Consider the following 15,081-nt stretch of genomic DNA (forward strand, 5'->3'; position numbering starts at 1 on the left):
GTGTTTAGAGGAGATGTTTTCAATTTTTCACCATTGAGGATAATGTTTGCTGTGGGTTTATCATATATGGCTTTTATTATGTTGAGGTATGTTCTTTCTATGCCTACTTTCTGGACAGTTTTTATCATAAATGGGTGTTAAATTTTGTCAAAGGCTTTCTCTGCGTCTATTGAGATAATCATATAGTTTTAATCTATCTATAAGTGTAAGTGGGTGGATCAAGTGGATAAATCCAAGGTGGATCAAGTCCACCTTGATCTATCCATCAGTGTAAGTGGGGTATTAAAGTCTCCCACTATTATTGTGTTACTGTTAATTTCCCCTTTCATACTTGTTAGCATTTGCCTTATATATTGGGGTGCTTTCTGCTGTAAGTATGTTATCATCTGCATATCTGAGGTTATTGTTATTTCTTCTGGAAATCTTGATTCTGGCTTGTGCTTTATCCAGCCTGGCATTTCACATGATGTACTCTGCATATAAGTTAAATAAGCAGGGTGACATTATGCAGCCTTGATGTACACCTTTCCCAATTTGGAACCAGTCTATAGTTCCATGTCCAGTTCTAAATTTTGCTTCTTGACCTACATACAGATTTCTCAGGAGGCAGGTCAGCTGGTCTGCTATTACCATCTCTTGAAGAATTTTCCACGGTTTGTTGTGATCCACAAAGTCAAATGCTTTAGCATAGTCAATGAAGCAGAAGTAGATGTTTTTCTGGAATTTTCTTGCTTTTTCAATGATCCAACAGATGTTGGCAATTTGATCTCTGTTTCCTTGCCTTTTCTAAATCCAGCTTGGACATCTGGAGGTTCTTGGTTCATATACTGTTGAAGACTATCTTGGAGAATTTTGAGCATTACTTTACTAGCGTGTGAGATGGGTGCAATTGTGCGGTAGTTTGAGCATTCTTTGGCATTGCCTTTTTTTGAGATTGGAATGAAAAATGACCTTTTCCAGTCCTGTGGGCACTGTTGAGTTTCGCAAATTTGCTAGCATATTGAATGCAGCACTTTCACACCATCATCTTTTAGGATTTGAAATAGCTCAGCTGGAATTCCATCACTTCCACTATGTTTGTAGTCAAGCTTCCTAAGGCCCACTTGACTTTACACTCCAAGATGTATGACTCTAGGTGAGTGATCACACCATCATGGTTATCTGGGTCATGAAGTTCTTTTTTGTATAGGCCTGTGTATTCTTGCCATCTCTTCTTAATATCTTCTGCTTCTGTTAGGTCCATTCTGTTTCTGTCCTTTATTGTGACCATCTTTGCATGAAACGTTCCCTTGGTATCTCTAATTTTCTTGAAGAGATCTCTAGTCTTTCCCATTCTATTGTTTTCTTTTATTTCTTTCCATTGTTCACTTAGGAAAGCTTTCTTATCTCTCCTTGCTATTCTTTGGAAGTCTGCATTCAGTTGGGTGTATCTTTCCTTTTCTCTATTGCTTTTCACTTCTCTTCTTTTCTCACCTATTTGTAAGGCCTCCTCAGACAACCATTTTGGGTTTTTGCATGGTTTTCTTGTGGATAGTTTTGATTACAGTTTTAGGAACCTCTGTCCTTAGTTCTTCAGCACTCTGTCTTTTAGATCTAATCCCTTGAACCTATTTGTCACTTTTTGCCATTAGAGTGGTATCATCTGCATATCTACAGTTGTTTATATTTTTCCCATCAGTCTTGATTCTAGCTTGTGTATCATCTAACCTGGCATTTCGCATGACATGCTCTGCATATAAGCTAAGTAAACAGGTGAGGATATAGTCTTTTCGAACTCCTTTCCCAGTTTTGAACCAGTCATTTTTTTCCATATCCAGTTCTAATTGTAACTTCTTGACCCGCATATAGGTTTCTCAGGAGACAGGTAGGGTGATATGGTACTCCCATCTCTTTAAGAATTTTCCACATTTTACCCTTTCATATAAATAAGAAAAAAAGAGAAAGCTCAATTTCTGAAAACTTCAAAATTTGAGCACTTTTCCCAAAGCACTACTTCCAATAAATAACCAACAATCATATGAAAAAGTGTTGTGTTATTAGGGAAATACAAATTAATCTACATACATACCAGATTGTATAATATTTGAAAGAGTGATAACATTATTACTGAGCCAAACATGGGTCCATTTACCTGCGCATAGTAAAGCAAATATACTGACACCAGGTTGTAATGCAGAAAAGTACAATGCTTATTGCAGGGCACTCAGCAAGGAGAAAAAGCAGCTTATGCTGAAAAACCCCAAATTCCCTGATGGCTTTCAGGCAAGGGGTTTTAAAGACAGTGTGAAGGAGGGAACTGCACAGTATATTATCAGCCTGTGCACAATTCTTGGATTGGTTGGCATCAAGATGAACTTTTGAGTATTATCAGCCTTCTGATTTCAACTGATCTAGGATCAATGTGCTTGTGGTCAGCAGTTTTTATCTGGTAGGATTTGCTTCCTGTAAAAACAACTTTAGGGTATGTATCAGATGTTTATCTTTCAAGGAACTGGGAGTTCAGTGATTCTGTTGTGTGGCTGATTTGTAGTCTTAGTTGTAACCAGTTTCCCTGCTCAACAGCTATTCTTTGTTTCTACATCTTCACATTTTCTAATCATTAAATTTTGAGAGATTTTTGAGACTTGGAGGAGGCATGGAAGACTAATACAAAAGCCTTTTACTTCAAAGGACAGTGATACTGGGGCTTGTATATAGTTTTAACACCAAGTATTGGCAAAATATTACACAGATTGAACTCTTATATGGTGTGACTGTATCAATGGGCATAAACACTGGCAAAATATTCGAATGTTAGTCATATATATTATCACTCAGCAGTATTACTCCTAGGTATGTAAAATAAGCCCATATCCCCATCAGAAGTCAAGAACATAAACACCAGTAGCATCTTTATTCATGATAGCACTATTGACAATATCCAAGATATAGAAGCAGCCTAATGGAATATTACTCTGCCATAAAAAAGAATGAAATGATGCCATTTATGGCAACATCAATAGACCCTAATAAATCCGTACTTGGTTAAGTAAGTCAGAGCAAAGCAAATATCATATGATGTCACTTATTTGTGGAGTTTAAAAAATGATACAAATGCACTTATTTATGAAATAGAAACATATTTGCAGACATGGAGAAGAAATGTATAGTCACCAAAGGGGAAAGAATGGAGTGGGTGTAATAAATTGGGTTTACATCAACAAATACAGACTACTATATGTAAAATAAATAATCAACAAAGACCTACTGTATAGCACAGGGAACTCTATTCAGTACTCTGTGATAACCTATATAGGAAAGTGAAGTGAAAGTCACTCAGTTGTTTCCAACTCTTTGTGACCCCTTGGACTATACAGTCCATGGAATTCTCCAGGCCAGAATACTGGAGTGGGTAGCCTTTCCCTTCTCCAGGTAACCTTCCCAGGGATTGAACCTAGGTCTCCTACATTGTGGGCGGATTCTTTACCAGCTGAGCCACCAGGGAAGCCCAAGAAAACTGGAGTGGCTAGTTTATCCCTTCTCCAGCGGATCTTCCCAACCTAGCAATCAAATGGATTTCTCCTGCATTGCAGGCAGATTCTTCATCAACTGAGCTGTGAGAGAAGTTTATGGGAAAAGAATCAAAAATAATAGATATCTTTATATGTATATCTAAATCACTTTGCTATACACCTGAAACTAGCACAGCATTTTAAATCTGTACTTAATATAAAATACAAATAAAAAAACTTGGTTCAGCAAACAATGAATAAATTGCAGTACATCAATCCAAATGGAATAATATATAGCAATGAAAAAGAAGGACCTGCTTATAGCAATGGGGATGGATCTCACAGGCTTAAAATGTAGAGCAAAAGAATTGAGACAGAAGATTACAACTCATATGATATTTATATGAAGTTCAAACAAGATAAAATTAATGTTGGTAATAGAAATCATGATTTGAGTTGCCTTGTAGGCATAATGACTTGAAGTGTATACAAGGAGCCTTTTGAAATGCTAGCAATATTCTGTATCTTCTTTTGGGTAGTTGTTACATTTATTATTATCTATATCTATTTCCCTGTATACTTAAGATTTGTGTACTTTTGTGAATATATGTTCTATTTCAACAAAAGAGTTTACCCCACATTAAAAAAAAAATCACCACCAAGACTTGAACAACTGAAGAGAGAGAAGTACTAACAAAGTAATAGAGAAATAGAAAAGAAATGTGAATATCCATCTTGTTATGCAGCCGTGAAGAGATACCCCACGTCCAAGGTAAGAGAAACCCAAATAAGATGGTAGGCATTGAGAGAGGGTATCAGAGGGCAGACAGACTGAACCCACAATCACAGACAACTAGCCAATCTGATCACACAGACCACAGCCTTGTCTAACTCAATGAAACTAAGCCATGCCCTGTGGGGCCACCCAAGATGGATGAGTCATGGTGGAGAGGTCTGACAGAATGTGGTCCACTGGAGAAGGGAATGGCAAACCACTTCAGTATTCTTGCTTTGAGAACCCCATGAACAGTATGAAAAGGCAAAAAGATAGGACACTGAAAGATGAACTCCCCAGGTCGGTAGGTGCCCAATATGCTACTGGAAATCAGTGGAGAAATAACTCCAGAAAGAATGAAGGGATGGAGCCAAAGCAAAAACGATACCCAGTTGTGGATGTGACTGGTGATAGAAGCAAGGTCCGATGTTGTAAAGAGCAATATTGTATAGGAACCTGGAATGTTAGGTGCATGAATCAAGGCAAATTGGAAGCAGTCAAACAGGAGATGGCAAGAGTGAATGTCGACATCCTAGGAATCAGCGAACTAAGATGGATGGGAATGGGTGAATTTAACTCAGATGACCATTATATCTACTACTGTGGGCAGGAATCCCTTAGAAGAAATGGAGTAGCCATAATAGTCAACAAAAGTCTGAAATGCAGTACTTGGATGCAATCTCAAAAGCAACAGAATGATCTCTGTTCATTTCCAAGGCAAACCATTCAATATCACGGTAATCCAAGTCTATGCCCTGACCAGTAATGCTGAAGAAGCTGAAGTTGAACAGTTCTATGAGGACCTACAAGACCTTCGAGAACTAACAACCCAAAAAGATGTACTTTTCATTATATGGGAATGGAATGCAAAAGTAGGAAGCCAAGAGACACCTGGGGTAACAAGCAAATTTGCGTTATTGACTATGACAAAGCCTTTTACTATGTGGATCACAATAAACTGTGGAAAATTCTGAAAGAGATGGGAATACCAGACCACCTGACCTGCCTCTTGAGAAACCTGTATGCAGGTCAGGAAGCAACAGTTAGAACTGGACATGGAACAACAACAGATTGGTTCCAAATAGGAAAAGGAGTATGTCAAGGCTGTATATTGTCACCCTGCTTATTTAACTTGTATGCAGAGTACATCATGAGAAATTCTGGGCTGGAAGAAGCACAAGCTGGAATCCAGATTGCTGGGAGAAATATCAATAACCTCATATATGCAGATAACACCACCCTTATGGTAGAAAGTGAAGAACTAAAGAGCTTCTTGATGAAAGTGAAAAAGGAGAGTGAAAAAGTTGGCTTAAAGCTCAACCTTCAGAAAACTAAGATCATTGAATCTGGTCCCATCACTTCGTGGCAAATAAATGGGGAAACGGTAGCTGACTTTATTTTGGGGGGCTCCAAAGTCAGTGCAGATGGTGATTACAGCCATGAAATTAAAAGACGCTTACTCCTTGGAAGGAAAGTTATGACCAACCTAGACAGCATATTACAAAGCAGAGACATTACTTTGTCAACAAAGTTCCGTCTAGTCAAGGCTGTGTTTTTTCCAGTAGTCATGTATGGATGTGAGAGTTGGACTATAAAGAAAGCTGAGCACTGAAGAATTGATGCTTTTGAACTGTGGTGTTGGAGAAGACTCTTGAGAGTCCCTTGGACTGCAAGGAGATCCAACCAGTTCATCCTAAAGGAGATCAGTCCCAGGTGTTCATTTGAAGGACTGGTATTGAAGCTGAAACTCCAATACCTTGGCCACCTGATGTAAAGAGCTGACTCATTTGAAAAGACCCTGATGCCTGGAAAGATTGAGGGCAGGAGGAGAAGGGGATGACAGAGGATGAGATGGTTGGATGGCATCACTGACTCAATGGATATGGGTTTGGCTAGACTCTGGCTGTTGGTGATGGATAGAGAGGCCTGGCGTGCTGTGGCTCATGAGTTTGCAAAGAGTCGGACACGAGTAATTGATTGAGCTGAACTGATATTCAGATTGCTAAAATAAATGTTTTTTTTTTAATGAAAAATTGAATTCTGCAGACTGTTACTGACAGAAAATAAAAATTTTACTGTCTTAACTGGAGATTTGATGACTTTATGTGGGAATTTAGTGACTTTATCTGTATACAAAATCTGGCTTCACATTTTAAAGTGATATAATTGAAAATACTTCAGCTTCATAATGTGGGAAACCAATGCCCTTCTGTGTTATTTGTAACCTTCAATGTAGGCTTATCATCTTTGCTTCTTTTTTAAGATGGTCTTTCTGGGTTTTAAGATGGTGATAAGAATAACGTTTTCCCATCTGGGTCTATATCACCCTAAATCCCCATTCTAATTTTTCTTTCTCCAGTAGTTTTTCGGCTTTGTATTTGTAAATCAGATTCAGTCATTTGACATCTTGAACGCTGATAGTGATGCAAATCCTCTCTTACACATAAAGGTTTCTTTATGTCAAATGTTCTGGAATTGTCAGCAAAAGCATTTATGTCTGTAAAATGTTGGAAGTAAGTCATAAAAAATAAAAATGTGTCAACCATGTTATTTAGTCTTGAATATTGAAATGGCTGTAAAAGAGAACAAAATTGATGCCTTTTATTTTTTAGACATTTGATTTATATTGTTCTTTGTTAACATTATTGTATAGGAGAGAACCAGTATATCTGATTAAGCAATACAAGAAACTGTTACTGATGGAAATAAGTAGTTGCTTCCTAGTTTATAGAAAGAAAGAGAAAAAGAAAATATAAAATGCCCAAGGCCTTCCACATTCTTCAAATATCAGGAAAATATTTATTTCTCATCAGATTTCTGATGTTGTAATACTTAAGTAGCACAAGCTAACACATTGGAAAAGAGATCCCTTCAGACAGAGTTAGTCCTGAGTGAAAATGAAACTAGGAACTCTTTCGTTTGATTATTGCCTTTGGATTTTTTTTTTTTTTAGATATGGAAGTTCCCAAGTTGGCTATGGCTTTTAAATTGAGGTACTTGAGGAGACAAGTCCTCATGGACAGGAGTGCAATAACTTCACCAAGTAGACTATGTTAATGTGACCCCAGGCCCATCCAAGTTCTCAGAATTTGAATATCTGGTTGGCACTAAAGGAAGTGGCCAGTTACCCTCTGGAGCTTTCTAACTCTATTTGCAAGAGAATTTAAATAACAGGATTGCAAATGAGTATGCCTAATCAAGCTGAGCTAGCAGCTAAAAATTGCTTGAAAGAAAAACTAGCTTAAAATGTCCTAGAAACAGTTAATGGAAACCTGAATATTCTGAGTTTCTTACTGAATTCTATACTACACGAAACAACTTCTCAACTCAGCAGAGTAAGAAGACTATGGCTGGCCAGAAAGTCTCTTATTTTCTGTTTGTGTGGTCTATGTTGATTTTTAGTAGCAGTGACTTCTGATTTCACTTTAACAGATTTAGTCATTAAATCATCATAGGTAATAAGATCATTTTAGTCTCCAGCAGAAAGTTTGGTAACAGTTGTTTTATTTATGGCCAGCCATCTTGGCATAATAGAGCATGTTCTTAATTAGGCTAGGATTCTTGGTTTTGTTTCCTATAATAGTAATCTTGACCTGTGACCACAGATCACAACCCAGCCACATATAAATTTCATAAGGGAGACTGAAAAACTATGTGTCTTCTCTGCATTACCTCATTCATACAACAAATAATGATTAAGCTCATATGATAATCATGGCATGTTACCTGAAAAATGCAAAAGACAAGCTAGGGGTAGTGTTGAAAAACTATATTCTGTTCATGATGGACCAATAGGATTATATCAAAATATGATATTTAGTACATTCACTTAACATCTGGTGAGCTGCATAGCAAAGGAAGTTTACATAGATTCCATGCCGTAGCATTTGAATTCCACAATCTATGGTCTTCACTTCTGTTGGCAGCAATTAACTCAGATATTACTATTCAAAATGCAAGCTAAATAAATTGATTATATCTTTTTGATCATAAAACTGAATATTCTGACCAGTAATTCTAATTATTTAGGAGAACACATGGGTTAAAATTATCAGAGGCAACATCTCAGTTAAGTATCCTGCTGTGTTAGAAAGCTCACTGAGCCATAGTTTGCAAACATGTTTACTATTCATGATAACTTTTTATTGATTTTCAAACTTACTTTTAGAGCTATAATGTCCTTTGAAGAAAATGGCCTATGGACCTCCTCTGTGGCCCTGGAGCTACCTCCACAGAACTTGAGGGATTCAATGATTATGGTTTAAAAAAGAATCAGACAAATGAAAAGAAGCTAAGTGGTCATTGATAGGAAAAGGGGTAGACTATAACACTTCCCTAAGAGGAAATGACTTTAAACAGTTAAAATAATTTAACTAGATCCATATATATCAAACATATAATAAGCTTCAAGTATAATATTCAATTCAAAAATAAATTATAAAGGGACAAATAACATAGGATACTACATTCGACAACTCTTATGTCACACTTCAGATCCTCCCTACCTTACAAGTCTCTGAGGGCTCTTTAGCACTTTTTTCTACCTCAGCCAATCTTTCAGGGATTAATTCTGTTTGAACCAATACTGGCTTTAGAAGGGGTACCACATTGCTTCATTTCTCTGTAAAGTTGACCCATGTCTCCCACCTTGAGGCCTTCCTTTTGCTTCCGAAGCATGAGATGCCATGGGACTCTCTCAGGACACTTGCCTACAAAACCCAGAATTGCGAAGGAAATGGTCTATGGGGAGACTCTGACCAGTGGAGACTTGCTGGCAGATAATTTCTTCTCCTCACCTCACCCAGATTTATTCTTCTGAGTCATACTAGTTGGAATACTCTCTGGGTAAATGGTCCCTAAAAATCAAGTAATCAGTTCTACTTGACCTCAAGCAGTGACCAGCTCAACATCTTACTCCGAGGTCTCATTTTTTCCTCTGCTTCTCTACCCTTTTCCCTTCTGCTTCTGTGGGGTTAAACTACAAACAGTAGTAGAGTCATGTAAGATTTTGACTCAGGCTGTGATTTCTAGGGATGCCAGACTAAAATACCATCTACATACATTTTAAAAAAACCACCAAAATATTGTAAAGTAATTAGGCTCCAATTAAAATAAATTAATTTTTAAAAATGAAAATATTTAAATTTATCAGTAAAAAAATTCTAAAAAGATGCAGGGTACATCTATACAACAATATCAGAATACTTGGTACCTCTAAGTAGAAGAAGGGATGGGGAGAGGCTTTAACTGTATTAAAAATGTCCTATTTATACAAAGAGAAGGAGAAAAGTATGAAGTAAACATGGCAAAACTATATTTTTATCTGTAAAATCTGAGTGGTGGACGTTATCTCTTACATTCTTGTATATTTTGCTTTTTGTTAAAGATATCATTCAACTTCATAGTATAAGATCCCTTCCAAATCTAACTTTATTATCTAAAAAGGAAGAAGTTTTTCAATGTATATATAATACACAATAATGTAAAATGTACCCTTTTAGCATGTGTATTTGGTGTGGCAAAAACCACACCAAACTATAGTATAGTCACCAAATTATAGTATAGTCACAATGTTGTATAACTATCACCACTTTCTAACTCCAGAATATATTATTTATCTCAAAAGAAAACCCCTTAGCGGCTATTCCCCTTACCCAGCCCCCTCCTACAGCACCACTGCCTCTTCAGTCTGGAAACCACTAATGTACTCTGTCCTTTTTGAATTTACCTACCCTGGATATTTCAAATAAATAGAATCATAAGATATATGGACTTTTTTGACTGGTTTTCACTTGGCATATTTTCAAGTTTTATCCATTTCATAGCATATATCAGTTTATCATTTATTTAAGGCTAATTAATATTATTTTGTGTGGATAGCCCACATTTTGTGTATCTATTTTAGAATTGATGGACATTTGTATTATTTCAACTGTTTAGTATAATATCATAAGTAATTCTACCATGAACATTCTTAATTAAGTTTTGGTGTAGAGTTATGTTTTCATTTCTCTTGGGTATATACCTAGGAGTAGAATTGCTGAGTCATATGGTAGCTCTGTGTTTAACCAGCTGTTTCCAAAGTGGCTATACTATTTTACATTCCTATCAGTGATGTCCAAAGGTCCTCATTTCTTTACATTCTTAGTAACACAATAATTTCTTCACTGATTATGGCCAAACTGTGGGTTTGAAGTTGTATCTAATTTTTTAAACTTTGCATTTCCCTGGTGACTAATGTTGAGCACCTTTTCACATACTTACCTGAGAAAGGTCTATTCAGATCATTAGTCTATTTTAAAATTTGTTTATTGGTCCTTTTATTTCTGAATTATAAGTGTTCTTTATATAGTCTCTATACATATCTCCTATGAGATAAATGATTTCTATTTTTTTTTTTCCATTCTATGGGTTGTCTTTTCATTTTCTTGATAGTATCCTTTGGCCTTCCATGGTGGCTCAGATGGTAAAGAATTCGCCTGCAATGCAGGATACCTGGGTTTGATCCCTGGGTTGGGAAGATCCCAATCCCCTGGAGAAGGGAGCAGCTACCCACTCCATTATTTTTGCCTGGAGAATCCCATGGACAGAGGAGCCTGGCAGGCTACAGTCCATGGGGTTTCAAAGATTCAGACATAGCTGAGTGACTAAGCATGCACACATATCCTTTGAAGCACAAAAAATTTTAATTTTGACAACATACAATTTTTCCCCCTCTTTGGTTGCTTATGCTTTTTGATGTCATTTATAAGAAACTGTTGCCTAATCCAACATCATGAAGGTTTACCCCTAGGTTTTCATTTTAAATTTTTTATAGTTTTAGCTCTTACATTGACCTCTTTGATTCAGTGTAACATTTTTGCATATAGTATGAAGTAGTAGTCCAAATTGATTATTTTTAATGTGGATATCAAGTTGTCTCAGTCTCATTTGTTGAAAAGGCTTTTCTTTCCTCATTACATGAACTTGACATCCTTGTCTAAAAGCAGTTGACCAGAGGTGTATGGATTTATTTCTGGAATATCAAGTTCTATTCCATTGACCTATATGTCTGTCTATCCTTACATAAGTACCACACTCTTGATTACTGTAGCTTTGTAGTAAGCTTTGATAACAGGAAATATGAGTCCTTCTGTTTTATTCTTCTTTTTCAAGATTATTCTAGGTCCCTTGAAAATTCATATGAATTTTAGAATCAGCTTATCTATTTATGCTGAAAAAGAGAGCTAACATTTTAATAGTTACTAAATTGAATTTATATACCAGTTTGAAAGGTGCTGATGCTTTAAAAATATTAAAACTTCCAATTCATTTGCAAAGGCCTATTGTCCATTTATTTACATCTTAATTTCTTTTAACAATGTTTGGTACTTTTAGTGTATAAATATTGTATTTGTTTTGTTAAATTTAACCTTATATACTATTTTATGGATTATTATAAGTGAAATTATTTTCTTAGTTGTTTTTTTGGACTTTTCATTGCCACTGTATAGAAACACAATTGAATTTTCTGTGTTGTTCTTGTATCCTGAAACCTAGCCTAACTAGTCTCTTAATTCTAATAATGTTTTGTGGATTCTAATAATTTTCTACAAAAAGATGATAAATCATCTGTAAATAGAGATAATTTGCTTCTTCCTTTCCCATCTTAGTGCCCTTCATCAATTTTCTTGTCTTCTTACCATGGCTGATTCCTCTAGCACAATGTTGAGTAGAAATATTGAGGGCAAACATCTTTGTTTTATTCTTGATCTTAGAGGGAATGCTGTAAGTCTTTCACTATTAACTATGATGTAAGTGTGGGTTTTTAATATGTGCTTTTTGTCAGGTTAAAAATGTTTGCTTCTATTCTTTTTTGCTGAGTGTTTTTTATCATGAAAGGGTGATAGTTTTTTTCAGAAACTTTTTCTTCATCTAATGAGATGGTCATTTATTTTCCCTTTTTTTCTTAATATAGTGTTTTTTATGTTGGTAGATTTTAAAATGATGAAACAACCTTGCATTCCCGTGGTGAATCTCAGCTCATCATAAATTATAATCATTTTTATATGTTATTGGATTCAGTTTGCTAGTATTTTGATTGTGTGCCTGTATTTATAATTGATATTTGTTTACAGTTTTCTTGTGCTGCCTGTGTCCAGTTTGGTCATGAGGACAATATTGGCCTTGTAAAATAACTCAGGAAGTGGTCTACCCACTTCTATTTTTTTGTAAGAGTTTGAGAAGCAGTGGTACTAATACTACTTTAAATATTTTGGGAATTCACTAGTGATAACATTTGGTCTTGGGCTTTTCTTTGTGAGAAGTTTCTTGTTTAATTTTTCAACTTTACTTTTTTCTGTTTACTCAGATTATCTGTACCTTCTTGAATCAGTTTCAGTAGGTGTGTCTTTCTAGGTATTTGTCTTTTTCATTCAGTTATCTAGTTTGTTGGCATACAATAATATTCACTTATAATGTCTTTGATTTCTATGAAGTTGATAGTGATACTCTCTCCTTTAATTTTTGATTTTAATAATTTGAGTTTTCTCTTTTTCTTGGTGAGTGTAGATAAAGTTTTGCCAATATTTTGATTGTTCTGTATTTTTTTTCCTCAATTTTATTTATTTCCACTTGTCAGTTCAGTTCAGTTGCTCAGCCGTGTCTGGCTCTTTGCGACCCCATGGACTGAAGCACTCTAGGGTTCTCTGTCCAGGGGATTCTTCAGGCTAGAGTACTGGAGTGGCTTTCCATTTCCTTCTCTGGGGCGGTTCCTGACCCAGGGTTTGAACCCAGGTCTCCTCCATCTGAGCCACCAGGGAAACCCCTTTGAGTATGGCAGGATCTCCTTTTTAAAGGCTGAATAATGTTCCATATATAATAATAATCACTATTGTAAATAATGCTACAGTGAACATGAGGTGCATTTATCTTTTTGTAGTGGTGTTTTCATGTTCTTTAGATAAATATTCAAAGTATTATAGATTTTGTGGATGTATAGTAGTTCTATTTTAACTTTTTTGAGAAATTTTGGTAATGTTTTCTACAATTTTTCCAACAATTTGCATTCCCCACATTGCAAAAGTATTCTGTTTCTCCACACCATTACCAGAACTTGTTACTTCTTTTTTATAATAACCATTTTATTGAGGTGTAAGATGATATCTCATTGTAGTTTTGATTTGCATTTCCCTAAAAATTATTGATGTTGAGTACTTTGCATGTACCTGTTAACCATCTATATGTCTTTTTTGGGGAAAATATCTATTCAGATCCTCCACCCATATTTTATTTATTTATTTATTTTTTGCTATTAGATTGTGTAAGCTTTTTATATATCGTAAAAACTAGCCCATTATCAGATATATGATTTGAAAATATTTTCTCCCATTCAATATGTCCTTTTTTTAATTTTATTGATCATTTCTTTAGCTGTGTAGATGATTTTTAGTATGATGTAGTTACAGTGGTTTATATTTGCTTTTGTTGCCTTTGCTTTTACTGTCAAATCAAAATATCATTGCCAAAACTGAATGTTAAGGAGATTACTGCCTATGTTTTATTTTAGGAATTTTATGGTTTCAATTCTTGCATTGAAGTTTTTAATCCATTTTGAGTTATTTTTTGTGTATGCACAAGATAGTGGTTCATTTTTATCCTTTTCCATGTGGTTGTCCAGTTTTCCTAATACCATTTATCAAAGATATTTTCCTTCCCCCATTATACATTCTTGGCTTTTTTTGTCTTGAATTAATTGACCATATATGTATTGGCTTATTATTTGCTCTCTATTCCATTGCATTGACGTATGTGTTTGATTTTATGCAAATACCATACTGTTTTGATTACTAGTATTATAGTTTGAAATCTGGGAGCATGACAGCTCCAGTTTTGTTCTTCTTTTTCAAGATTGTTTGTCTATTTGGGGGTATTTTGTGGTTATATAGAAAATTTCAGATTGTTAACTTTTAAATTAGGAGAAGAAAAGATTTACAAAAATAGATTTTTAATTTTTTATATTTACCTTTAGTCCTTCTTTGGGATACAAGTTAATATCTAGTGCCCTTTAATTTCTTCCTGAATAATAAATAAACTAAAAAAAAATTACTTTAGTGTTACTATTTCTCATAAAGGAGGCTTCTTAATGATAGCTTCTCCAGCTTTTCTTATGTTGCCCTTCTTGCCTCCCTAGTGTCTGGTGATAAATCAACTGTTAATTTATTGTCCATCCCAACACATGTTACTTCTCTCTTGCTGCTTTCATCATTCTACCTTTGAGGGTTTTTTTTAATAGTTTGAATATGATGTTCTTAGATATTGATTGCTGATTCTATCATATTTAGTCTTTCCAGCCTCCTGTGTGTGTATATTATAGTTTTTAATCAATTTTGGGAAACTCTTGGTCATTATTTCTTCAAATACTCTTTCTACCCTTTCCTTGCTCTTCTCCTTCTGGAACTCCCACAGTACCCATGATGGTATGCTTAATAGTTTCCCATATTTTTTGATGGGATAAATTTTTTTTTATATAAACAGTTTGTTTACTCTAAACAGGAACACAGACAAATGCCATATAAACACAAAGGAAGTGATGCGGAAACGCAACCCTGGCTGGCTGGGGCTCTGGGGCTCTGGGGGGCTGGCGGCTCTGTTTTCTGGTGTCGTGCTGCCAGCGGGAGGCTAAGTGCAGCTCTAGGTGGCGTGGAGCATGCCTGCATCCACGACCAAAGGGAACGCGCTCCTCGTTACTCATGCAAGTATAAAAGTTTATAATTTTACAGCAGTTGAAATGCTGACATCAATATTAAAATAAAACCAAGTTTTACATAACAATCA

General features: G+C 35.5%; 2 protein-coding genes across 2 annotated transcripts in view; one reads left to right on the forward strand and one right to left on the reverse strand.

Moving 5' to 3' along the window:
- IL1RAPL2 (interleukin 1 receptor accessory protein like 2) overlaps positions 1–15,081 on the forward strand; it is a 1,535,365-nt gene that overhangs the window by 690,422 nt on the left and 829,862 nt on the right. The gene's annotated exons all lie outside the window — the stretch shown is intronic.
- The window catches only part of L1TD1 (LINE1 type transposase domain containing 1), a 789,799-nt gene that overhangs the window by 501,527 nt on the left and 273,191 nt on the right, over positions 1–15,081 (reverse strand). The window lies entirely within an intron of this gene.

Source organism: Giraffa tippelskirchi, chromosome X (assembly GCF_054371585.1).
Source record: "Giraffa tippelskirchi isolate mGirTip1 chromosome X, T2T-mGirTip1v1.2.pri, whole genome shotgun sequence".
NCBI lineage: Eukaryota > Metazoa > Chordata > Mammalia > Artiodactyla > Giraffidae > Giraffa > Giraffa tippelskirchi.